Genomic DNA, 25,181 nt, shown 5'->3' on the forward strand with positions numbered 1-25,181 from the left:
ACTCCTTCACTCGCAGTTGGCCTCAAGTTTCCTTGAGTTATTTTTTTCAGATGGAGGCTGCATACTCCGGAAATGGTCTCACGTATGTGTCGTATAGAGATGTAAATGCTGCTTTAGTGAGCTTCTTGAGCGATGTTTTGACGCTAACCATTGTAGAGTGTACAGGTGTTGTTATTATCCTCTATATATATGTGTCTCCGTGGCTAGGCTTGGTGTTATACCCACTCCCAGCACGAGGGCATGGAGAACTGACAATAATAACAGAACACCAGAGAACAAAGGAAGATACCAGTGGGCCAGGAATGAGTACCTCAAAGTGAGAAGAGAAGCAGAGAGACAGTATGAAAATGACCTAGAAATAAAGCAAAGACCCAACCCAAACTGCTTCACAGCCACTTCAGGGAAAAAAAACAGTGAAGGAACAAGTAAAGAAACTGCGGAAAGGGGCAGACAGGTCGGGTGAGAGCGTCAAGGAGGCTCGCGAGGAACTCAGTGAGGTAAAGCATCTGCTGGAACTGGACATGACAAAGGCTCTTGATCCAGACAGACTCTCGCCACAGATATTAAAATCAGAGGGAATAGAACCAGACCACACACTAGAAGGTGAAGGGACGACGACGTTTCGGTCCGTCCTGGACCATTCTCAAGTCGAATCGACTTGAGAATGGTCCAGGACGGACCGAAACGACGTCGTCCTTTCACCTTCTAGTGTGTGGTCTGGTCAACATACTTTAGCCACGTTATTGTGACTCATCGCCTGCAGAGGGAATCGAAGCACTATGCTTGCCCTATACACGATGAACAATGGATCACTGGTAAGAGGAAAACTACCAAAAAGTTGGAAGATAGCTAATGTAATCCCGATATGCAAGAAGGGAAACAAACAGGAGCCATTGATCTACAGGCCAATGTTTATAACTTGCAAGCTATGCAAGGTGATGGAGAAGAGTGTGAGGAAAAAGTAGAACATCTGGAGCGAAGGAAGTTTGTAACACACTGTAATGTAACACACATTACATAAAATGTAATGTATATGTTAGAGTAAAATAGGTCGCGAGTCAGTTAGACAACCGACGGTTAGAAAGGCGGGGCCCAAGAGCTAACAGCTCAACCCTGCAGGCACAAAAGTAAATACAACTTGTAAATAACTACACAACACATAGGAACACTTTCTTTGGTTACCTGGAGCGTACAACAAACAAGGGAGCTCATTTTGAGAGCATATCACACATGACAACGTAAACAATGAACACACACACACACACACACACACCAGAGTGAACACTGGTTGTTCATTGTCACCAGTAATTAATGACCGTGTTGACGAGTACTGGGCTAGGATTAACAAGCTGATATACTGCGGAGTTTAGTCTGAAAATCTGAAAGTCTAAAGTTTGAAACAATATAAAATAAATCTAAAAAACTGGAATTGTAAGTATGAGGCTGAGGCCATTTATTAACTTGCTGGAAAGTCTAAAACGATGCTTAGAAAGAGACGTGAATTTAATATGAAATGAGTTTAATGAAAGTCCAATATCCTGGAGTAGGCTTGCCTCCCGATAGCGGGGCACCAGCGCGTATTAAATCATCAGAGTTACAGCCCTGTGCCAGGTAAGTCCACTACGGGGCTCACCATAGCCCGTGCTACTTGCAACTTTGGGTTCCCAGTAGCTGAATCTTAAACAACAACAATGTAAAATCATGTTATTTCCAGTAGGCCTTGACGAGTTACACACACAAACACGCACACACACACACACACACACACACACACACACACACACACACACACACACACACACACACACACACACACACACACACACACACACACACGCACGCACACACACACACACACACACACACACACACACACACACACACACACACACACACACACACACACACACACACACACACACACGCACACTAACATCCACAAGCACACAAGAAAACAATGGGACTCCCCCCTCCCCCCCAAGGGTCCAGGGACGGGGTTAATCAGGCAGATAAACAAACGACAAAGGATTATATCCTCACAAAATTGGCTGTGTGGCCGACCATTGCAAAGGAAGAGGGAATAGGGGGGTAGAGAAGGAGGCTGAGAAGAAGAGAAAGAAGGAAGAGCAGCAGGAGATAACGAAAAAGAAGCGATAAAGAACCACAGAAGGCGTAAGAGGAAGAACGAAATGGAGGAGGGAGATGATGAAATGGCTTAAAAGAAGTAGAATATAGAAGAGCAAGGAGAGACAAAAAGATCCTTGGGGAGGCGGAGCGGAGCAAGGCAAAGAACAAAGGTTTGAGAACAAAGGAAGAGATTGGTATGAGAGTGGTGAGAGTGAAGAGGGTGAAGGAACAAGTGAATGAAGGAAGGAAAAAAGAGAGGAGAGAGTAAAGTAAGGTAGATAGATGGGGAATATAAAGTAAGGATGCTGAAAACTGAGAGAGAGAGAGAGAGAGAGAGAGAGAGAGAGAGAGAGAGAGAGAGAGAGAGAGAGCGAGAGTGTCCATGGTAGTCCACATTAAACAACATATAACAGCGGCTTCATTAGTATGCATAACGCTTGTCCCCACAATATATGCTCTTATGTTCTATGTAAACACATTCTTTTGAATTTGAATTTGACATTATGAAGACCCAGAAGAGTATGCAGCTCCAGCCTAGGATTTCCATCTGAAAAAGGGGCCAGAATTAAAGAATACGAAGCGGTGACCCAACATTTTCCATACACAGAGGAAAAGTTGTAAATGCTAAAGAGATTAGCCATCAGGCTGGTGTCAAAGGCTTTAGGTTCGAACACAAAATATAATAATTCAATCTCACAGAGTTGACGAAAGTAAGACACTGAGAGGGGACATGATCACAAGACACAAGATACATAAAGGAACCAACAAGATTGACGGGGGAGACTTCTGGGGTACCAGGATATGGTACGATACTGTAAGAGTAAATGGTAGCATTGTGATACCAGAATATATGGTATCTGTGGGCCAAGGTGAGCACGGGGCGTGCCACTCTTGTCTGAGAGGAAGTAATGATATCAGTCTATGCTAATGGCTCTCTCTCCTCCACCAATACCACCCCTGCCTCACCTACCTCTCCAGTCTCCAACTACCACCTCTCCTTTTGTTGTTGACAAACCATGTCTTCCTCATCTGCTTCGTCAGTCGCAGATGGACAAAGTGTGGATGCTGCGCCGTCTGGAGCATGTCGTAGCTCTACATACTCTTTTGTTCAGTGTCGCGAGGTCAAGTTGCCTCACAGTTGAGGACTCTTAGGTGTAGACAAGTGCTGTAGTTAACCACTACACCTTGTGTAAGTTGTTTGGGTGGTGAGAGGTTAAGTGTCCGGGGGTACACTTATAAGCACTGACCTCATGCAAGCTCTAACGCCCGTCTTTATGGTCTCCTGCTGGTCATATGCTGCTGGTACTCTTTTGTTGTGGGTCTCTGGTCTTCCTTGTTGTCGTAGGTCTTGTGGTGGCTGGTGGAGGTGTTGAGGCTTGTGTGGTGTGCTCGGCTCTCCGCCTCCTCTCTCTCTCTCCTCTCATTCACCAATGCGCTGAGAGAAGAAGTTATGGAAGCCTCCTCCATGGACAACTTTAAGGCCAGGGTTGAGGATGTGCGCATGCGCCCGTGCACAATGGCAGCGGTGGAGGTAGTGTGGTGGTAGCCACTCTGGGTGGTGCAGGTAGAGGCCTGACCGACCCAGCCCAATTATTGTAATTAAACAAATATTTATTTTTTAATGACGCTGTTACCTGCATGCAAACGTCATTACCATTCCATCACACCATTACACTATCACACCAACACCTGTCATTATCAAAAACATCCATGCACCATCTCTCTAATCTCTCCGTCCACTAGGACAGGCCAGTACGGCGACGTTCTCACATCGTACAGGGCGACGTTCGATCCCCCCCAATAGTCCCAAATTGCTGGACCTTGTTCCTTCACCCTATCGTGTCCCAGCTCCTATCCTCGCCCCCCACCCCACCCCCGCCATGCTGCATAATCTCCTTCTCATCATAAGAAGATTAGAGCCCCCCTGGTCCAGGCCAGGAGGCTCCCCATCTCCCGGGGATGATATAGGCAACATGTGTGTTATGGCGGGCTAGAAATATTCACCCGCCCGGCGTCCACTAGGTTAGTCAGGCATGAATTTTTTGCAATAAAGCCGTGTTGGTGTTTGTTTACACCTCTGGTCCTAGCCAGGTGTTTTAATTGCCGGTGTTTTCCTTAGCGTTGGGTGCAGGTGTTGGTGTGACGTGTGTCTGTGGCTAAACGTTAGCAAAACTAATTGTAAAGGTTTTGTTGATTTTTGTCATGTTTTTGTTTTGTTTTTGATTTTGAACGACAACTGTTCAAAGTTTTTGGAGTTTTCATTAGTGATACAATATATATGATGATTATCTCCCTCACCTCACGTCTGTCTGTCTCTATCTCTCTGTCTCTTTGTCTGCCGCTGTCTGTCTGTCTGTCGCTGTCTGTCTGTCTGTCTGTCTGTCTGTCTGTCTGTCTGTCTGTCTGTCTGTCTGTCTGTCTCTCTCTCTCTCTCTCTCTCTCTCTCTCTCTCTCTCTCTCTCTCTCTCTCTCTCTCTCTCTTTTATCTCTCTCTATCTCTGTATGTCACTATGTCACCTTCTTGTCCACCCTCCCTCTCTTCCTCACCCTTTTCCCCTCCCCTATCTATCTATCTATCTATATATATATATTATATATATATATATATATATATATATATATATATATATATATATATATATATATATATATATATATATATATATATATATATATATATATATATATATATATCCTTCCTGCCTTCAACCCCCCTGAAGACCTCCTCTCCAGCTCCATTAATACGTGAACTAAATTCCAATAACACCCCGCGCCAGTTGGTTCCTTAATGAATACCGGTATTTGGCTTCACCATCGTAATTAATTTTCCATATTTGGAGGCCGCCCGACTCGTTAATTTACACAGGCTAAAATATATGATGATGCCTCTGATAGGAAATGCGTCAGGTGTCATCGAACGGATTTGTCGGTGTGTGTGTGTGTGTTTGAAGGAGGATTTGTTTGTGTGTGCTTGTGGGACGGATTTGTTTGTGTGGGCTTGTGGGACGGATTTGTTTGTGTGGGCTTGTGGGACGGATTTGTTTGTGTGGGCTTGTGGGACGGATTTGTTTGTGTGCTTGTGGGACGGATTTGTTTGTGTGCTTGTGGGACGGATTTGTTTGTGTGTGCTTGTGGGACGGATTTGTTTGTGTGCTTGTGGGACGGATTTGTTTGTGTGCTTGTGGGACGGATTTGTTTGTGTGTGCTTGCGAACGGATTTGTTTGTGTGTGCTTGCGAACGGATTTGTTTGTGTGTGCTTGCGAACGGATTTGTTTGTGTGGGCTTGCGAACGGATTTGTTTGTGTGTGCTTGTGGGACGGATTTGTTTGTGTGTGCTTGCGAACGGATTTGTTTGTGTGGGCTTGCGAACGGATTTGTTTGTGTGGGCTTGCGAACGGATTTGTTTGTGTGTGCTTGCGAACGGATTTGTTTGTGTGTGCTTGCAAACGGATTTGTTTGTGTGTGCTTGCGAACGGATTTGTTTGTGTGTGCTTGCGAAAGGATTTGTTTGTGTGTGCTTGCGAACGGATTTGTTTGTGTGGGCTTGCGAACGGATTTGTTTGTGTGTGCTTGTGGGACGGATTTGTTTGTGTGTGCTTGCGAACGGATTTGTTTGTGTGTGCTTGCGAACGGATTTGTTTGTGTGTGCTTGCGAACGGATTTGTTTGTGTGGGCTTGCGAACGGATTTGTTTGTGTGTGCTTGCAAACGGATTTGTTTGTGTGTGCTTGCGAACGGATTTGTTTGTGTGTGCTTGCGAACGGATTTGTTTGTGTGAGCTTGCGAAAGGATTTGTTTGTGTGTGCTTGCGAACGGATTTGTTTGAGTGTTTGTGTGTACCTCCAAAGGATACCTGATCAACCAGGCTGTGACTCGTACGTCAGGATGCGAGCAGCCGCGTCCAACAGCCTGGTTGATCAGTCCGGCAACCAGGAGGCCTGGTCGACGACCGGGCCGCGGGGACGCTAAGCCCCGGAAGCACCTCAAGGTAAGGTTGAGGCCGGATTTGTTTGTGTGTTTGAGGCCGGATTTGTATGTGTGTTTGCGAACGGATTTGTTTGTGGGTTCGGAAACGGATTTCTAACATGGTGGATTAGAGTGTCAGCACTGAGACTGAGTGTTGGACTCCACACTTGCAATTAACTTGATTCACTAAAGTTGTCACAGATAAAAGCATTTCTAAATTTTATTAATTCATTGAGGGTGGGAGTCGTGGTGGTTAATCAATAACAGAGGGTGGAGGTCGTGCTGGGTTACGGGAAGACAATCTCTCCATCCCAGGATGATAGGCTACAGGAAGACAATCTCTCCACCCCAGGATGATAGGCTACAGGAAGACAATCTCTCCACCCCAGGATGATAGGCTACAGGAAGACAATCTCTGCATCCCAAGATGATAGGCTACAGGAAGACAATCTCTCCACCCCAGGATGATAGGCTACAGGAAGACAATCTCTCCACCCCAGGATGATAGGCTACAGGAAGACAATCTCTCCATCCCAGGATGATAGGCTACAGGAAGACAATCTCTCCATCCCGGGATGATAGGCTACAGGAAGACAATCTCTCCACCCCAGGATGATAGGCTACAGGGAGATAATCTCTCCACCCAGGATGATAGGCTACAGGAAGACAATCTCTCCACCCCAGGATGATAGGCTACAGGAAGACAATCTCTCCACCCCAGGATGATAGGCTTCAGGAAGACAATCTCTCCACTCCAGGATGATAGGCTACAGGAAGACAATCTCTCTCTCTCTCTCTCTCTCTCTCTCTCTCTCTCTCTCTCTCTCTCTCTCTCTCTCTCTCTCTCTCTCTCTCTCTCTCTCTCTGTCTCTCTGTCTCTCTCTCTCTCTCTCTCTCTCTCTCTCTCTCTCTCTCTCTCTCTCTCTCTCTCTCTCTCTCTCTCTCTCTCTCTCTCTCTCTCTCACTACCACGGGAGGGGGTATAGTGACGTTGGTGTAGGGAGTGTAGGCGGAGATTGGTTCAGCTGGGTCAGGTAGATTAATGCCCGGCGATCAGTCACAGCTCCAGCAGTGCCGATGACTAGGAATACCACACCCTCGCATCACACCCAGCAGGGAGAGGGAGACGGAGAGAGAGAGAGAGAGAGAGAGAGAGAGAGAGAGAGAGAGAGAGAGAGAGAGAGAGAGAGAGAGAGAGAGAGAGAGAGAGAGAGAGAGAGAGAGAGAGAGAGAGACAGAGAGAGAGAGAGAAGATAGTGTGTATATTGAGCATGGTTACAGTGAAGACAGTGCATGGTGAAGTTAGTTGCTCGAAACGCTACACGTACTAGTGGCTGTACAAGAATGTAAGAACTCTTGTATATATATAAATAAATATAATAAATAAGTTACATTTATGGAGACAGTGCGTCGTGAAGACCCTCTCACCCGAGCAAGGCCGGGTGAGAGGGTACTCTCACCCGAGCAAGGCCGAGTGAGAGGGTACTCTCACCCGAGCAAGGCCGGGTGAGAGGGTACTCTCACCCGAGCAAGGCCGGGTGAGAGGGTACTCTCACCCGAGCAAGGCCGGGTGAGAGGGTACTCTCACCCGAGCAAGGCCGGGTGAGAGGGTACTCTCACCCGAGCAAGGCCGGGTGAGAGGGTACTCTCACCCGAGCAAGGCCGGGTGAGAGGGTACTCTCACCCGAGCAAGGCCGGGTGAGAGGGTACTCTCACCCGAGCAAGGCCGGGTGAGAGGGTACTCTCACCCGAGCAAGGCCGGGTGAGAGGGTACTCTCACCCGAGCAAGGCCGGGTGAGAGGGTACTCTCACCCGAGCAAGGCCGGGTGAGAGGGTACTCTCACCCGAGCAAGGCCGGGTGAGAGGGTACTCTCACCCGAGCAAGGCCGGGTGAGAGGGTACTCTCACCCGAGCAAGGCCGGGTGAGAGGGTACTCTCACCCGAGCAGGGCCGGGTGAGAGGGTACTCTCACCCGAGCAGGGCCGGGTGAGAGGGTACTCTCACCCGAGCAGGGCCGGGTGAGAGGGTACTCTCACCCGAGCAAGGCCGGGTGAGAGGGTACTCTCACCCGAGCAAGGCCGGGTGAGAGGGTACTCTCACCCGAGCAAGGCCGGGTGAGAGGGTACTCTCACCCGAGCAAGGCCGGGTGAGAGGGTACTCTCACATAAAAACAAATGGGATCAGGACAGAGAAGCAGATGGTCCTCCTGCACACAGCTCCCTCCTCCTCATAATACAAGCACACGGCGAAACAAAACCCCACACAATTTCGTACAAAACAGTTGCAGGAAAAATGAATATAAAGGAGGATTACTGAAGCTAATGTTTGTAACACCGCTAATGTTCTCCCCCAGCACGGTCGGCCGAGCGGACAGCACGCTGGACTTGTGATCCTGTGGTCCTGGGTTCGATCCCGGGGCGCCGGAGAGAAACAATGGGCAGAGTTTCTTTCACCCTATGCGCCTGTTACCTAGCAGTAAAATAGGTACCTGGGTGTTAGTCAGCTGTCACGGGCTGCTTCCTGGGGGTGGAGGCCTGGTCGAGGACCGGGCCGCGGGGACACTAAAGCCCCGAAATCATCTCAAGATGACCTCAAGATAACCACCTGCCTGGGCGCCTGATAGCTGGGTGGACAGCGCTTCGGATTCGTAGTCCCGAGGTTCCGGGTTCGATCCCCGGTGGAGGTGGAGACAAATGGGGAAAAATATTTCTTTCGCCCTGATGCCCCTGTTACCTAGCAGTAAATAGGTACCTGGGAGTTAAACAGCTGCTACGGGATGCTTCTTGGGGGGGGGGGGGTGTAACAAAAAAGAGGCCTGGTCGAGGACCGGGCCGCGGGGACGCTAAGCCCCGAAATCATCTCAAGATAACCTTAAGATAACCACCTACGCCTCTTTCCATTTGTCAAGAGTCATACTCCCTCTGTACATAGACTAGAAGTAAGCTAGTTATGTTTTATTATACTTATAGGTAGGCAAGAAGCCCAAATTTTATATTGCTCTTGCTTTACGTTCGATGACAGGGAGGCAGGGCATAGCAGTCTGCACAAAGATGGCGGATCAGCCATGCCCCAGAAGAGGATTTTCCCGCCCAGAAATACTCGGAGGAAGTGACACCGAAATTCCCGGATGTGAAGGCGATGATTGGTTGGATGTTAGTGGGCGTGGCCAATGAGGGTTGGTCGTGACCAATGAAGGTTCGACGTGACCAATGAGGCGCGGCCTGAGGTCATGTTACTGAGCTACCTGAGGGAGGGAGTGCGGGTCCCCGGGAAAGTGTCATTGCCCTTTTGACTACTCGCCCAGGTGGCGAATCCCTGGAAAGAGCCCAGGGAAATCATGCCTTTTTAGCGCCATCAGGGCAAGGATTAACCCAAAGTTTTAATGTCTTGGCTGGTAATGTTCGAGAGCTAAAGCAGAAGAGACATGGTGAAGTTTTTTTTTTTTTTTTTTTTTTTTTTTGAGATATATACAAGAGTTGTTACATTCTTGTACAGCCACTAGTACGCGTAGCGTTTCGGGCAAGTCCTTAATCCTATGGTCCCTGGAATACGATCCCCGCCGCGAAGAATCGTTTTTTCATCCAAGTACACATTTTACTGTTGCGTTAAACAGAGGCTACAGTTAAGGAATTGCGCCCAGTAAATTCTCCCCGGCCAGGATACGAACCCATGACATAGCGCTCGCGGAACGCCAGGCGAGTGTCTTACCACTACACCACGGAGACTGTTTCCTGAGGTAGATACGAGTCATACTAGACTCTTGACACTTTAGACACGAGTGCTAGATCTTCAGATTGCAGACAAAAGCTACTCGAAATTACGGTGGTCCCCCCCCCCCCTGTGCACCTGAAGACGGGGCTGAGGAGCTAAGTGACGGCTCGCGAGCGGTTTCCCTCATAACCGTGGATTACAAATGACTTCTATCTGTAGATATGTTATGCTGGTATACAATATATACGTTTGTTATGAGAAGATTGTGTGATTAACTCAAAAGGCCAAGAAGGTATCTACTTTAAAGATATAAAATAACGTAATATTAGTTTCAGTAAGAATTACTGGATAAAAAAGCCCTACTTGTATTTGTCCTAATTTTTTGGTACTCGTGATTCGAGTTTGTGTTTTTGAGTTTACCTAGCAAACTATGTGGGCCAGTATATTCTTTACCACCTGACGAGTGGTAATGAGTTGACTTTAGCTGCTCCTGAAGAAGTCATACATTTTTACAGTTAAGGCCAACGTCTGCGGGTGTTGCCATATGACTTAATACTTCAGGGGAGTGTTGCCAAACTGTAACCTTTTATTCACTTGGCTGGCCTTATGTGAATGTGTTTATCATTAAATGTTTAAATTGTCATCCACACTTCCGTGGAAATAAACATTTCCTTCACCAGGGCTCTAGGAGACTTGAACCGCGGACACCAGCATCCACAGGTGTACACCAGCAAGCACAGGTGTACACCAGCAAGCACAGGTGTACACCAGCAAGCACAGGTGTACAGCCTAGTCCCCAACCACTTTTATTTCGTGGCTAAATGACAGTCAACCAAATTGACGACCTTTGTAGTAGAGCACCTTTGTGGCGGGCAGGTACGGGGAGGTAGAGAGCAATGAGAGCAGAGCTGTATGAGAAGAGGTTGCAGTAAGGAGACTCCCCGGCCTCTATTCCACCACTCGTGTCACCGCTGGGAGAATGACTCGCCCCGCTTACACCAATGTCACCAAGGTGACAAGCCTCGTGATCTGTCCCCCTCCCACGGGTCGGGGTCGCCAGACACGCGTCCCTGGTTCTTGCAATACCTGAGGACCCGAGGGAGGAGAGCTACTAGCTAGCAGTCACTAGACACCATAACTATGAAACTACCGTGGCCGCCCCTCAGACCTCCTCCTCCTCCTCCCCTACCACCACGGGTGACGGATTGACACCAAGGAGCGGTTGGTTCATTAACTATCAGACCATCGACCACCTCGCTCGATGTGGGGCGACACCGGAAGGAATGTTAGACCAACATTATCTTTTCCATTACAGTGAGGATAATTACGGTTTCAAGGAACTATTTAAGCCTTGTAGAGCAATAAACAATGTGTGTGTGTGTGTGTGTGTGTGTGTGTGTGTGTGTGTGTGTGTGTGTGTGTGTGTGTGTGTGTGTGTGTGTGTGTGTGTACTCACCTAGTTGTACTCACCTAGTTGTGTTTGCGGGGGCTGAGCTCTGGCTCTTTGGTCCCGCCTCTCAACCGTCAATCAACAGGTGTACAGATTCCTGAGCCTATTGGGCTCTATCATATCTACACTTGAAACTGTGTATGGAGTCAGCCTCCACCACATCACTTCCTAATGCATTCCATTTGTCTACTACTCTGACACTGAAAAAATTCTTTCTAACGTCTCTATGGCTCATTTGGGCACTCAGTTTCCACCTGTGTCCCTTGTGTTAAAATGTCCTGTCTTTATCTACCCTATCAATTCCCTTCAGAATCTTGAATGTGGTGATCATGTCCTCCCTAACTCTTCTGTCTTCCAGCGAAGTGAGGTTTAATTCCCGTAGTCTCTCCTTGTAGCTCATACCTCTCAGCTCGGGGTGTGTGTGCGTGATCAGTAACTCGCAGTTTAAGGGACGGTAATTATCAATAGAAAGCGTTGTCAGTACGACTATCTAGCACTTAGACGGGAGCTGTGAGAGGACGGACACAAGGAACACCACAGTGGCGGACTATGACAGGGGCTTGAGGAGGGGGGGGGGAGGGGCTCCGCCTTCGTCACTAGAATATCTATAATTTGCAGCTCACTGGTTAAAGTTTAAGGTGTCAACATATCCACCTATCATAAATGCGTTATGCTCACCTCTTCCTAGCCGCGTATAAAACGCGCATTCAATATTTATTTCCTGGTCGAATATCCAACAATTAACGATGAAGACACTCCAACACCAACAACCATGTTTCAGAAGAGTTACTTAGTTGACATCGAGCCTGAATTTGTGCCAGAAACACTTCCCTTCATGAGCTTTGTTAGGCAGCTTGAAAAATTTCACCCACACGCATCACACACACTACAAGCTGGTGATAGCTACACCTTGCAGTAAACAATGGACTAACTTTTTCGTTCCAAGATGAAACGTCCCAACATCTGGCACAGGTCGAGAGTGGCCTCCTGACCCACTAAACACACTTGCTCTCATGGCGATTGAAAACAACGTTCTCAACAGCTTACAATTTACTTATGCTTCGAAAAATTGTTTGAAGGGGGACATGGAAGAGCCACAAACAAGGGGGCAGGGAAGACTCACAAACAAGTGGAGCAAGGAAGACCCACAAACAAGTGGGGACATGGAAGAGCCACAAACAAGGGGGCAGGGAAGACTCACAAACAAGTGGAGCAAGGAAGAGCCACAAACAAGTGGGGACATGGAAGAGCCACAAACAAGGGGGCAGGGAAGACTCACAAACAAGTGGGGACAAGGAAGAGCCACAAACAAGTGGGGACATGGAAGACCCACAAACAAGTGGGGGCATGGAAGACCCACAAACAAGTGGGGGCATGGAAGACCCACAAACAAGTGGGGGCATGGAAGACCCACAAACAAGTGGGGGCATGGAAGACCCACAAACAAGTGGGGGCATGGAAGACCCACAAACAAGTGGGGGCATGGAAGACCCACAAACAAGTGGGGGCATGGAAGACCCACAAACAAGGGGGACAAGGAAGACCCACAAACAAGGGGGACAAGGAAGACCCACAAACAAGTGGGGACATGGAAGAGCCACAAACAAGTGGGGGCATGGAAGAGCCACAAACAAGGGGGACAAGGAAGACCCACAAACAAGTGGGGGCATGGAAGACCCACAAACAAGTGGGGGCATGGAAGACCCACAAACAAGGGGGACAAGGAAGACCCACAAACAAGGGGGACAAGGAAGACCCACAAACAAGTGGGGACATGGAAGAGCCACAAACAAGTGGGGACATGGAAGAGCCACAAACAAGGGGGCAGGGAAGACTCACAAACAAGTGGAGCAAGGAAGACCCACAAACAAGTGGGGGCATGGAAGACCCACAAACAAGTGGGGACATGGAAGAGCCACAAACAAGTGGGGGCATGGAAGAGCCACAAACAAGTGGGGACATGGAAGAGCCACAAACAAGTGGGGACATGGAAGAGCCACAAACAAGTGGGGACATGGAAGAGCCACAAACAAGGGGGGAGATTGTAACACGATAAATGGTTTAATGTAATATATCACATACAATAAGCGTCAGGCACACGGGATATTGGGGGCGCTAGGCTCTCGGCCTTAGCATTTTCAAACCTTATCAATTCACACCATATTCAAGTGTTAATTGTTCACACAGGATGCCTTCAGGTCAGGTGGCATCAGGTGACCTCGCTGGGATGCTCCCGGACGTAGGTTCGAATCCTCGTCACGGCCCTTGTGGATTTGTTCACTGCCTGAGGTATTCACCGTCACCCAAAGCGTCAAGCTATAGGTGAATACGGTCGTATTTACCTATAGCTTCATGCTTTACACATGTTAGAAAACTTATTTTTATCATAATAATAATAAGAAAATATGATGAGTCAAGAGAGCGTGTTGTAGAAGCCAACTCCATTCATTATTTTAATAGTATTTATGTTTATAAGTTAGACTAGTATTTTAAAAGCCCTACAATCACCTGTGGTTGTGTGTTCAATAAATCCCTGAACTATATGTTTAATAGATCTCTCACCCTGTTCATGGAGGACAGAAGAAAAAATATATATGCTGGTTAGCATTGTAAATGTCTGGCCACGTCTGTGGTAGAAAATAATAATAATAATAATAAAAATAGTAGATATGATGCAAAGATAGATCAGGCATCATTGTGTTAGAGAGCCGGAGGCTAGAAAGGCGGGATCCAGATCTAAAGCTGGATCTTGCAGGCACGAATAGGTGAGTACACTCACACACACATAAATGGCTTGGCCAGACATTCCCACACATGAATACCTTCGCTAAAATTACTTTTCAAACACGCAAACACAATGACCTGCACGAAATTACATTTACCACATGGAAGGGTGACGTATGTGTATGTGGTCATATGTGTACGTATATGTGTGTGTGTGAGAGTGTGTATACTTACCTATTTGTGCCTGCAGAATCGAGTATTAACTATTGGATCCCGCCTTTCTAGCTAACGGTTTTCTAATGCAGTGACTCTTAGCCTATTTGTCATATCTATTTTGAAAATTATGCATGGAGTTTGCTTCTGTAACCAGCTCCTGTAGTTCAATCTATTGTCCCACTCTTGTACTAAAATCAAATGTTCTAACACACAAAGATAGATAGATAGATAGAACCGTCTGCTTTATTTTCTCACCAACTGCTCACAATAATACCTTCAGATGTAACTTTCAAATATATATAAAAACTATATAAACTATTTCGTTCTTAATGCTTTTCATATACAGAATTTGAATTAGTTTTTACATAATTTCACTCATTTCTTGCTATTTTTTCCTACTTTTATTATTATTGTGTTAATATTCAGTTTCTGGTCGTCTGATACTTCCCATTGCTGTGTGTCCTCTGTCTCTTCCAGGAGCCGCTGTACTCTGGTGAGGCGCCTCTGTACTCTGGTAAGGAACCTCTGTACTCTGGTGAGGAGCCTCTGTACTCTGGTAAGGAACCTCTGTACTCTGGTAAGGAACCTCTGTACTCTGGTAAGGAACCTCTGTACTCTGGTAAGGAACCTCTGTACTCTGGTGAGGAGCTTCTGGCAAGTTTGGTGTCGTTCACAACTCAGCGTTAACGCGCTCCTCTTAGCCTATCCCTCCAAGTTTAAATTATGAAAATGAGTAAATAGTATAAGAAATCGGTCTTAACCGGGTTATTAAAAGAGAGCGAAAGTGGTCCATCTCGTTTCACACCTCCCTCATTACCCCTCCCCAACCATTCCTCCTCTGCATTGTCCACAGCCATTGAAAAATCTTTGCTCAGCCGCCACAAATGCTTTTGATGCGGTGACTGTGCGAGGCTTTCATTATATCATCTCTCGGAATCTGTAAACCGTTTCAGATTTCCCGCGTTAATTTTCGGCGGTAAAAAAAATGTAGTTGGCTGTTGCTTATTTTTATCTTGTTTTCCGCTGATGGAGATTAGAATGAAAGCTTTGTGGCAGATTTGTTGAATGAATCCGTTGAGTTTTTAAGTGAGTTGTTTGACGCGCCAATATTTTGGCGGGAGAAATATTGATCAGTTATTGTGTTTTTCGCTGTGACTCTTTCACGGGTTACTATTTTTCCTTGCTGTTGCAGACTAGGTTCAAAGCTTCGTGATAAATGGTGTAAATGAATTAAATAACTGAATTGAATCGTTGTATGTTAGCAAGAACTAACTGAATTATTTTTGTTGGCTTAATTTATTGAATGTCGAACCCAATATATGGCGTGGAAAATGGCAGACAATTTGAGGGGGATTCATTTAAAAAAAAAATCGGTAACAGACATAGAAGCCAAGTAAATGTATAAGTAGGTTAAGTAATACCATACAAGGAAGATGTTTGTTGAATACAACCGGCCACACCATAGTGCCAAGCAGGACATATATGAGGACATGGTCTCAACATCTCCAACACTTAAACAACTGGGCACATAAAGGGCAGGTGGCTGAGCGGGCAGCACGCTGGCCGCGTGATCCTGTGGTCCCGGGTTCGGTCCCGGGCGCCGGCGAGAAACAATGCGGCAGAGTTTCTTTCACCCTAATGCTCCTGTTACCTAGCAGTAAATAGGTACCTGGGAGTTAATCAGCTGTCACGGGCTGCTTCCTAGGGTGTGTGTGTGTGGTGTGGAAAAAAACAATAGTTATTAGTAACAGTTGAGAGGCGGGCCGAGAGAGCAGAGCTCAACCCCTGCAAGCACAGCTAGATGAATACAACCCCACAAGAGTTAAGATGATAATAATAACATGTAAAATGGAAAATTATTTTGTATTTTGTTTTTCCTTGTATGAGACAGCACACAAAGGGGGAGGTGCACAGTATATCATTAAAAAAGAACTAAAGCTGAGGGCAACACAACAAGCTGCCTAAGCGGCAGGTTTGGTGACCTGACAGCAGGATACTGTACATGGGAAACAATTCAAAACGGAAGCTCCTAGCAAGGCCCCGGAGCGGGAGGCTTAACGTGTATGGGGTCCCGCCGGCCGCCGCCGTACCCACTCGTGGGCTCCGGCCAGGTCATTCACCCTCTTGTGAGGAACCATTCGGAGAAGTAGTACTCCACATGACGACTGCTTAGATAGTTAGCTGCCAGCTATCCTGGCTGCGGTTCACCTAAACAAGATTATATTAACCCTTATGCACCCCACACGGGTGCATAAGCCACACGGTAACCCTGGAACTAAGGTGGTCTGCCCCTTGATGTGGTCTTGAGCCATATTCTGTAGATGGTATATGTCCAGGGCTTTCACAGAGTAAATCTCAAATCTCAAATCTGGAACTTCTGGGATTGTGTATCAATTCTGAGACATCAGTCCAGATGTGCAGAAGACTGGTGAGATCCTCCACTCTCACTTATCAGCGTCGTGCCAGGGCCGAGGGGGGCAGAACAAGCTCCCTAGCCTATAAGAACAAGCCTATAAGAAATACTATCCAGGCCTCTCATATTGAGGCTGGTGAGGGTTGCAGGAGGTGCGAGCAAGGAGTGAGGTGGGCAAATTACCCGCTGTGCACCGGGTTGTGAGTTCATCTACCCCCAACGATGAGTTATAGACGGCCTACTGAGGAGGCGAGGCGCCGGATGACAGTGGAACAGCTGGTGGCACAGGTCTGTCAGTTGAGCTCCACATTCTCTCCCGCCACCCATTCAGGATGATAGAGAGACAGGGATTGACAGCTCTGGCCGTCACTCTGGTACTGACAGCTCTGGTCGTCACTCTGGTACTGACAGCTCTGGCCTTCACTCTGGTACTGACAGCTCTGGCCTTCACTCTGGTACTGACAGCTCTGGCCTTCACTCTGGTACTGACAGCTCTGGCCTTCACTCTGGTACTGACAACTCTGGCCTTCACTCTGGTACTGACAGCTCTGGCCTTCACTCTGGTACTGATAGCTCTGGCCGTCACTCTGGTACTGATAGCCCTGGCCGTCACTCTGGTACTGACAGCTCTGGCCTTCACTCTGTTACTAACAGCTCTGGCCTTCACTCTGGTACTGACAACTCTGGCCTTCACTCTGGTACTGACAGCTCTGGCCTTCACTCTGGTACTGACAGCTCTGGCCTTCACTCTGTTACTGACAGCTCTGGCCTTCACTCTGGTACTGACAGCTCTGGCCTTCACTCTGTTACTGACAGCTCTGGCCTTCACTCTGTTACTGACAGCTCTGGCCTTCACTCTGTTACTGACAGCTCTGGCCTTCACTCTGGTACTGACAACTCTGGCCTTCACTCTGGTACTGACAGCTCTGGCCTTCACTCTGGTACTGACAGCTCTGGCCTTCACTCTGTTACTGACAGCTCTGGCCTTCACTCTGGTACTGACAGCTCTGGCCTTCACTCTGTTACTGACAGCTCTGGCCTTCACTCTGGTACTGACAGCTCTGGCCTTCACTCTGGTACTGACAGCTCTGGCCTTCACTCTGTTACTGATAGCTCTGGTCGTCACTCTGGTACTGACAGCTCTGGCCGTCACTCTGGTACTGATAGCCCTGGCCGTCACTCTGGTACTGACAGCTCTGGCCTTCACTCTGGTACTGACAGCTCTGGTCGTCACTCTGGTACTGATAGCTCTGGTCGTCACTCTGGTACTGATAGCTCTGGTCGTCACTCTGGTACTGATAGCTCTGGCCTTCACTCTGGTACTGACAGCTCTGGTCGTCACTCTGGTACTGACAGCTCTGGTCGTCACTCTGGTACTGACAGCTCTGGCCGTCACTCTGGTACTGACAGCTCTGGCCTTCACTCTGGTACTGACAACTCTGGCCGTCACTCTGGTACTGACAGCTCTGGTCGTCACTCTGGTACTGACAGCTCTGGCCGTCACTCTGGTACTGACAACTCTGGCCGTCACTCTGGTACTGACAACTCTGGCCGTCACTCTGGTACTGACAGCTCTGGTCGTCACTCTGGTACTGACAACTCTGGTCGTCACTCTGGTACTGACAACTCTGGCCGTCACTCTGGTACTGACAACTCTGGCCGTCACTCTGGTACTGACAACTCTGGCCGTCACTCTGGTACTGACAGCTCTGGTCGTCACTCTGGTACTGACAACTCTGGCCGTCACTCTGGTACTGACAGCTCTGGCCTTCACTCTGGTACTGACAGCTCTGGTCGTCACTCTGGTACTGATAGCTCTGGTCGTCACTCTGGTACTGACAGCTCTGGCCGTCACTCTGGTACTGATAGCTCTGGCCTTCACTCTGGTACTGACAGCTCTGGCCGTCACTCTGGTACTGATAGCTCTGACCGTCACTGGTACTGACAGCTCTGGCCGTCACTCTGGTACTGATAGCTCTGGCCGTCACTCTGGTACTGATAGCTCTGGCTGTCTGGTACTAACAGCTCAGATAACCAACATAACCGCCTCCCTCCCAATAACTCATTTGCTTAAGTAATTAGATTGGGCTTACGGCGTCCATCAGTTGTCTGACAGGCCTCGTCCGTCCTCTGAAGCTGGGATACCTGGGCGTACCTGCTACAATATTAATAATAATAATATAATTATTTTTATGAATATTATTAAGTCAACAATGTAATTATAAATTAATCAAGGCATCTCACCCCCGGAGGTCTGCTTCCATTACTGTGTAATTAATTGTTTCTGGCTCACGTTATTCTGAATTACTTTATAATTATAATCGTGGGATTATTTACATGTTGTTATTGTTTATAACGTGTAGTAAATGGAAACTCATTTTCTGCATGTTTTCTTGTGTAGTTTACTGTTCAATGTTTTATTTACCGTTTTCTCTCATACCAAAATCTTCACACCATTCCTCCCCCAAAAATGTGTAAACACGCTAGATAAAATAATAATGTCTCACTAGACGTGAAAACAATACCAATGACCCACATATTGGCCTTAAGAAATATTGTAAAATCATAAGAACACACAGAATGAGGGAGTGTTGTTGCGAAGTTAAAGTGTACGAGCAAAAACTAGCACAAATTAATCACACTTTAGCTGCCATTACGCCGGCAAGTTGCGTCGCTGAGAATTGATGGTCCACTTAGCGCCCAGCCGCCGGGATACAAGCACTTATATATTTTCACATTTTCTCTCTCTCCAGGCGCCGTGCACTCAAGCAAATCCTAATCTCGGCAATTTGCATCAAGTGCAGTACTCGTGTAACTTTTGACTTGGCTCGCAACTTTTGGAAAATAGGCCGCGTGATATTAATTTTGTGTGTGTGTGTGGAGGGAATTGTATGTGTATTGATTATTTTGGATTTAAGGGGATATACACGTTGATCACAAGCCGAGCCTAGTCATAACAGTGGGATTAGCAGGATGTTGTTGTAGGGGGTAACACTGCCTCCACCGTAGTGCTGTGGTGGGGTGCTCTTTGTTACCACCACTACACTGCCACCACACCACAGCCTAAAGACCGCAACACTACCACCACCTTCATATAACGGCACCTCCGCACACCTAACGGTGGTCACAATCACACCACCACAACACCGTCACACCATTGCACCTGCGTCACACCCCATGGGATGAGTATGGGGTGCACAATAAACCAGCCCGTCCTCCTAAAGGTTTCCCAACGTCAAGAAACTGTCGGACTAAAGTGCCCCTATCCTAACCTACCAGAAAACTCAAAACAGAACACGGAACAGTACGTCACTTTTGCCAGCCGCTTCCATTTTCTAGTACGACAATATTTGGCGTTATATAACGCATACGGTCGAAAAGCGACGTTCTTTGTTGGAGGACAGGTAGATGCAGGAGGTCTAGGAGGTCACCAAGACAGTGCGGGTGGGTGGTGGTGGGGGGGGGGGGCAGTGTGGGCCACACACTGTACCTATTGTACACAATAGGTGGGTGCCTATTGTGTACAATCCCGCGGTGGAAAAAAACATTCTGGGATAATTGTCGAGAGTCTGGTCTGGATTGAAGGAGTAAGGCTTAAGATATGCATGAATCCCCTCTACTTTATCACGTTTAAAATACAACAGTATTTTAAGCGTTTCCATGAGATGAGCCGTGTCATGTCTGGCCTGCAGTGGTGTTAGTCCTGTGGCCCTCAACCCTTCCTGGGGTGAGAGGTGACTTAGTTCTCGAATGATTTTTGTTGCCCGGTGTTGAACTTTCTCCAGACCAGCTATGTCTCCCTGAAGGTGAGGTCTCCATGCTTGGATACAACAATCAGAGATTTATAGAGATTTATACAGTTGAATAACTACTTTCTTTTCCTTTAAAGTCAAAGGTACGCTTGATTATTCCTAGGGTTTGGTTAGCTTTTTTATTGCCGTTCCCAGTTTAAAAACAAAAGCTTATGGAACTTGCAGTGAATGATGGATTCTGTCTCCAAGGTCCTTTACTTCATCAGTCTGCTGCAATATAATGTTAATTTCTAGTTGTGACATAGGTTGTTACGCCCCAGATGCAAGGATTTGCATTTCTCGATATTAAAGAGCATTTGCCAGTCTTCAAACCATTTGTGAAATTCGTGTAGATCTTTTTGTAAGGCTTCAATATCATTATCATTTCCCACTTTACCATAAATCTTAGTGTCATCTACAAATTTGACGATGTGGGTTGTAATATTCTCATCTACGTCATTGATGTATATGACAAAACGGGTTGGTCCCAAAGTGGAGCCCCTAGCCCCAACCTAACCAAACCCATTATAAGCCTACTTAACCTAGCCTATCTAAACCTAGCCTAATTTGACGATAACAAGAAATAAAGTTTAGTTTTATATAAGGTGTGTGTGCAGGAGGTGTGTGAGGTGACTGGCGTCATAATGTTGGTGTGGTGCATGTTTGGGTTCCCACTGGATTACAGAGCAACTTACACTCACAGCACTAAGTGTACACTCACAGCACTAAGTGTACACTCACAGCACCAAGTGTTACAGTGAGAGAGGAAGACATACTGCGCCACTTGCGGTCGGCAGCAAATTTGACATAAAGAGATTAGTGAGAGGAAGAGTCGAGAAGAGTACAGTCTACGAGAGAGGCAACTATACAAGAATTAATTAATAATAATTAATAATTAATTAATTAATAACTGAAGGAAATAATAAAGGAAAAGGAGTTTAGATGAGAGGTAACACCAGTCTTACCACCTGAGCATATTCCACAGAATAACATAACCATTCATTATGTCAGGGACAGGAAGCTTGTGTATATACTTAAGGTTTGTATCACTCACTATTCTAGGAAGTTTGTGTTGCTCACGTGGCCCCACAAAGTAAATTGATTCGAAGAAATATATATGCCCGAGTTGACCACCGAGCGCTGCCACTCCTGTGCCAGGTAAGTTACGGGCTCACCATAGCCCGTGCTACTTGGAAGTTGTTCTAAGAAGCTGAATCTATAACAACAACAACAATATCGAGCGCTGTCGGATCTTGCATGAAAGTCTCACGACAAGTCGTGAGACTTTCACGACAAGTAGTCACGACCATTCAGACTTGTTTGCATATATATATTCGAACAAGTCTGAATGGTCCCCCCAGGCATAGGTAGCCGAGGCTATTTGCCCATCATCCCGACGGCACTTTGATGGTAATCTTGGGCATAGTTATTTTATCAAATCACCTCATTTTGTGGGGCCACGTGAGCAACACAAATGCGAACAAGCCTGAATGGTCCTCGGGCATATATGCAACTGAACACTCCACACCCCAGAAGTGACTCGAACCCATACTGCCAGAAGCACTCTGCAACTGATGTACAGGAGACCTTAACCACTTGACCATCAGTGACCGTACAACAACACCATCTATATATACGTATATATAGATGGTGTTGTATAACACGGATATATATATATACGGTCACCATCAGTGACCGTATATATATATATATATATTATATATACTATAAAATTTACTATAAAACCAAAAAAACGGCCAACCTACTCATGAGAAACTCTCCAGACACCAAGCAGAACGCTTTAAAAGAGACCAACGTCGTCTATCCCTACAAATGTCCACTTGGGGACTGTAAGCCTCAAAGAACTCAGTATATAGGCAAGACAACAACATCTCTTTCCAGGCGATTAACGAAGCATAAGCAACAGGGCTCCATTAAGGAACATATAATCTCTTCTCACAATCAGACCATCACCAGAGAAGTCTTAACAAACAACACAGAAATCATCGATAGATACAGCGATAACAGGCGGCTTGATATCTGCGAGGCACTACACATCAAGAAGTCAACACCAGCAATCAACAGCCAATTAATGCACAACTATATTCTACCCACTTCAAGACTCCGCTCCAATATAGAAGCATTTAGAAATATGGGCCAATAGGCCCTTTGCAGTTACTTCCATTCTTCCCTTTAATTTACCCAATTTATACCCATTGTTTCGTGTTCTATTTTGTGTTTAAAGTTTTGTTCACCTCATCCAAAACTGTTGTAACATATCACCTCATCCAAAAGCGGGTATATAAGATGAAAGCTGTTTAAATGATAGCATAGAACTCTGTTTAGTGTTTACAGGTTATAGTTGTGTGTGTGTGTAAACTAAAGTCTTTGAAAATGTAATAAGTTATTACGAAACGCGTTCAAGTGTCGCGTCAGACTAGAAATAAAAATGAATTTTGGAGAATTGATTTTTCAATTACCATCGACAGTGAAAAGAAACATAAGAAATATTGAGAAAATTCGTGTTAGAATTATTAATCTTACTTTTTCGGTCATATTTAATAATTAATATATATATATATATATATATATATATATATATATATATATATATATATATATATATATATATATATGTGTGTGTGTGTGTGTGTGTGTGTGTGTAAATCACGAAAAATAAACACGTTATTAAAAATGTGACAGTGTCAGACCACGGAGGAAAATTGAAACAGGAATTTCCTTAAGAACTTTCGTATATTAATACATATTCAGAAGGAGTGAAGATGTATTAATATACGAAAGTATTTAAGGAAATTCCGGTTTTAATTTTCCTCCGTGGTCTGACACTGTCATTATATATATATATATATATATATATATATATATATATATATATATATATATATATATATATATATATATATATATATATATATATATATATATATATATATATATATATTTATATAATGCTTTTTTCAAAACTAGAACAATAGAGTATTTAATTTCCTCACCAAAATATCGCGCTTTGTGGTACTGAGTGTTAATGGCATTGCAAGAATGTACCATTTAATCACCGTATAGTCTTTCACAACCCAGTGATATATTTTCACAGCCAAATTGAAAATAATCTCACTAATTTGCATATACACCTTTTAAGGAGTCTCCATGTTTAAAAGGCTGCCTCAAGAAAATGTATGAAAGTGTAACTCTCCATCATAACATTATCTGTGACACGTGTCACTTACCTTTAATAGTGTGACAGTGTGGGGAAGACAATGAGTAGGGAGAAGAGCAGTGGAGGAGCGAGGCTGCGGCTTCACTCTCACACACTCACACACGCTCACTGGTGCAGACACAGCGCCCGCGGGGCCAGTGGTGGTACTGCTGCTGCTGCTCCCTCTCACATAATACTGCCACTCTCACTCCCGCTCTCTCTCTCTCTCTCTCTCTCTCTCTCTCTCTCTCTCTCTCTCTCTCTCTCTCTCTCTCTGTCTCTGTCTCTCTCTCTCTCTCTCTCTCTCTCTCTCTCTCTCTCTCTCTCTCTCTCTCTCTCTCTCTCTGTCTCTCTCTCTCTCTCTCTCTCTGTCTCTCTCTCTCTGTCTCTCTGTCTGTCTGTCTCTCTGTCTGTCTGTCTGTCTGTCTGTCTGTCTGTCTGTCTGTCTGTCTGTCTGTCTGTCTGTCTCTCTCTCTCTCTCTCTCTCTCTCTCTCTCTCTCTGTCTCTCTCTCTCTGTCTCTCTCTCTCTCTCTGTCTCTGTCTCTGTCTCTCTCTGTCTCTCTGTCTGTCTCTCTCTCTCTCTCTCTCTCTCTCTCGTTTTAACTACGACTAAAGTTCATAAGGGCTGTCTAATGCTGTACCTAGTGAAACTGCAAGCAGCTGTTATCCTACCTCAGCTCATCTGAAGCCTACACCTAGAAAAATAAACTGTAAACCAAATGAAACTGTGTCAACAAAATTATTCGCACACCCTCCGTCACTATGTGATGGAGTGCGGAAAGATACGTGAATTTAGAGACAATTCTATAACCAATGTTCCAGCGATGTGTAAATATTTCATTCAAAATGATCTGCTACCAGAAATTTTAGCCAAATATCCCCCAGTTTGCTAACTGTAGGTAGTAACTAAGTGATTGTAACCTATCCACCGCTGCCCACTGGATGGGGGGGGGGGGGGGCGGTGTGCAGGACAAACATATCAATTGTAACACTAGCTCTCCACATATGTCAGTTGCTTAACTTAGAAACTGTACTTGTGGTCGATCTCGAACCCATTGTTGATGTGACGACTTATATTGAATTTTGTAACTAGCTCATCAAGATTGTAACTTGCTTAGCTAAATGAATTGTGGGGTTCAGTCCCTGAGCCCATTATGTGCCTCTGTAACCCTTTCCACTACCGCCCACAAGATAGGGATGGGGTGCATAATAAATGAACTAAACTAAACATGCACATGAGAGAAAGCCAGTTTAAACGATGCTCCCCCGTGGTGCTACGAGGCAGCCCAATATTTCTGAGTGGGACCAGAAATTTATTCCCCTAAATAAATAAACATTAGTATCATTATGAGTGACTAAATCTAGTCCTGGCGAGATCAGTTGTGAACGCCAGTTAGCGCACAAGTACAAAAGCTACAAAATACTTATTTTAATTATTTTTAATTTATTTATACATATAAGAGTTCTTACATTCTTGTAGAAAATGTGTACTTTAACACAAAAGGCATGTAGAGACAAGCGTGTGGCTTCTAACTTTGCTTTTGATGTAATCTTCTTTCAGTCTCC

The 25,181-nt window shown here is 45.9% G+C and overlaps 1 protein-coding gene across 1 annotated transcript in view; it reads right to left on the reverse strand.

Annotated features, from left to right (window-relative positions):
• Positions 1-23,791, reverse strand: part of LOC123773891 (uncharacterized) — a 45,069-nt gene extending 21,278 nt beyond the window's left edge. Inside the window, exon 1 of the mRNA XM_069318604.1 lies at positions 23,646-23,791. The gene's annotated coding sequence lies outside the window, so the exon portion shown is untranslated. The remainder of the gene's footprint in view (positions 1-23,645) is intronic.
• Between the last annotated feature and the right edge of the window lie 1,390 nt (positions 23,792-25,181).

This window comes from Procambarus clarkii, chromosome 91, assembly GCF_040958095.1.
Source record: "Procambarus clarkii isolate CNS0578487 chromosome 91, FALCON_Pclarkii_2.0, whole genome shotgun sequence".
Lineage (NCBI taxonomy): Eukaryota > Metazoa > Arthropoda > Malacostraca > Decapoda > Cambaridae > Procambarus > Procambarus clarkii.